Here is a 2,694-nt window from a genome sequence, read left to right as displayed (position 1 = left end):
AGCAGGGTTCAAGCGACGTTGCCTTTCTATCGATCCTATCTTTCCTTCTTCTAGAAAAATCTTGTACATGCAATACGAGGGATTGATTCCTCGAATGTCTGCCAAGGTCCATCCTAAAGCCTTTGCATTGTTTCTCAAGATCTGTATGAGTGATTCTTCTTTTTCCTTACTCAGCGAGGCAGAAATAATAATCGGTAACGTGTTGTTACCTCATAAGTAAGCATACTTGAGGTGCACAGGCAACGACTTTAACTCTAGCATGGGTGGTTCTTCTAAAGATAGTTTAGTGAGTTGTGAAGTTCGTTCAGATAACTTGAGTGGTTTAAAATTTGATTCAACTTGAATTGCGGTGCAATCTTCCTCCCATATTGCGTTGATTCTAAATTCTTCTTCCTCCAATTCTTCTAGGGGTTCGTGCCACGGTTCTTTCCGTAATTCCTCAATATATTGGCAATTATCCATATCACTTGGGTACTTCAACGCATTGAAAACGTTGAACTTCACTTCCTAATCGTCAACTCTGATGGTGAGTTCTCCTTTTTGCACATTGATCAGCGCTCGCCCTGTTGCGAGAAATGGGCGACCCAAGATGATAGGTACTTCTCTGTCAGATTCGTAATCCAATATGATAAAGTCTGCCGGGAAAATAAACTTGTCCACTTGCACGAGTACATCCTCTATCTTTCCCTCAGGATGCATTATCGATCTATCGGCCAACTGTAGTGTGATCGTGGTTGGTCTTGCATTACCGATATCCAACTTTTTAAAGATTGATAAGGGCATTAGATTTATGGTAGCCCTTAAATCGCACAGTGCGTTCCCGACCTTCTTCCTTCCTATTGAGTAGGGCAATGTAAAACTCCCAGGGTCCTTCATTTTTGTAGGGATATTCTTTTGAAACAGTGCACTACATTCATACGTTAACGCAACTATTTCATTCTCCCTGATCTTTCTTTTGTTAGCAAGTATATCCTTGAGAAATTTTACATAGCTCGGCATCTATTCCAGAGCTTCTATTAAGGGAATAATGATGTGTAGTTGCCGGAGAACGTTTAGGAACCTTTGGAATTGCTTGCTATCATCTTTCTTCTTCAGCCTGGACGGGAAAGGTAGAGGATCTCGCCTTACTTCTTATTGAGTTGGCTGTTTGGTGAGGTCCTGTTCTTACTGTGTTTTGTTAGCTGGAGGTTTCGTTGATTAGAATTCAAGTCTTGAGGAGCTTCATCTTTTGTAGGTGTACTTACTTCTAAACTGGTAATTTTTCCACTACTGGTTGATTGGTCATCATCGACAATTAGATCCATTGGTCTTATTGTTGGATCTAGTATTGGAGGTATAGGGGCTGTTGTTTTACCACTCCTCAATGTCACTGCATGACATTGCTCTTTACCTTGTGGCCTCGATGCTCCTGAACTGCTAGGCAGCGTACCAGACGCCTAATTTTTCAACTTAATTGCAAGTTGTTCAATCTGCTCTTCCAAACCTCTAAGGGAGTTAGCATGCGATTGTCTAATTGCCTCGCTCTTTTCGATATAATGCTTCAGTGAAGTCTCTAGAGACGAGGTACTGCAAGAGGTATCATATAATAACAGTTGGTCATAGGGTGGTATACTTTGAGAGTTACCTGGACTATAGTCCGGATTAATGAAGACCGGAGGGTTGCCTCGATCCCCTTGATAACTGTTCTGATGGAAACTATGGCTCCCCTGGTTGTGATTCCCATCCCAACTTAAAGTTGGGTGATCCCACCAACTAGGGTTGTAGATGTTGCCAAATGACTCATTATAGATAGAATATACGACCTGTTGATTCCACGAGCAGACTTCTGCTGGATGTCCCTCCCTACATTGAATGCAGTTCATTGCGACCACGTGCGTCAACGCATTAACTTGCGCTGAACATTGAGAGAGATTTCTTTTTTGATTAGCCATCGTCTGAAAGAGCGAGGTCATCATGGTCATTTGATCTATCAGTGTGCTCATTATATTAGTTGACACATCGACACTTTCCTTGCTTCAAACCAGTTTCCTCAAACCCGATATCAATCCACTCATCAAAATGTCGCGAAATGCGATCTAATATGCTTTTGGCTTCCATATATGATCTGTCCATTAATCCTCCTGCTGCAGAGGCATCGACAATTGCTTGCGTTGATTGATCTAAGCCATTGTAAAAAGTTTCCATCAGAATGCTATCGGAAATCCCGATATGCGGACAACTCTTCACTAACTGTTTGAAACGCACCTAGGCGGTGCTCAAAGTTTCATAACCCTTTTGCTCAAAATTCAACACATCCCTCCATCTCCTTGCGTTGACGATTGGAGGGAAGAATCTGTTCATGAACCTGTCAACCAACTGTTCCCACGCGTTAATCTCATCTGGCTATAACGACTGAGCCCACCTCTTTACTTCATCTCACAATGTATTCGGGAAAAGACAACCTAAGTTCTTCTTGAGTCACACTAGGCATGGGGAATGCGCTGCACATGTCTACAAAATTCGTCAAATGCGCATGTGGGTCTTTTCCTTGTAATCCTCCAAATTGTCCCACATTCTGAATCATCTGTAGCATACTCGGTCTTATTTCAAAGCTTACATTCTCCTCAACTGTTGGTTTTGAAATTCCTGGTGAGAAGTTATAGAAATCCGGCGCAGCATAGTCTCTCATTGGGACGTTGCGGTCAGAAGCAAGAA

The 2,694-nt window shown here is 42.3% G+C and overlaps 1 pseudogene; it reads right to left on the bottom strand.

Annotated features, from left to right (window-relative positions):
- Nucleotides 1-210: 210 nt before the first annotated feature.
- Nucleotides 211-1,107, bottom strand: LOC120084707 (uncharacterized; annotated as a pseudogene).
- Between the last annotated feature and the right edge of the window lie 1,587 nt (nucleotides 1,108-2,694).

The sequence above is a fragment of the Benincasa hispida genome, chromosome 9 (assembly GCF_027475165.1).
Source record: "Benincasa hispida cultivar pf3 chromosome 9, pf3_genome.v1.1, whole genome shotgun sequence".
In the NCBI taxonomy this organism is placed as follows: domain Eukaryota; kingdom Viridiplantae; phylum Streptophyta; class Magnoliopsida; order Cucurbitales; family Cucurbitaceae; genus Benincasa; species Benincasa hispida.
Note: the sequence above shows the minus strand (reverse complement) of the source record. Positions and strands in the feature narration are given on the sequence as shown.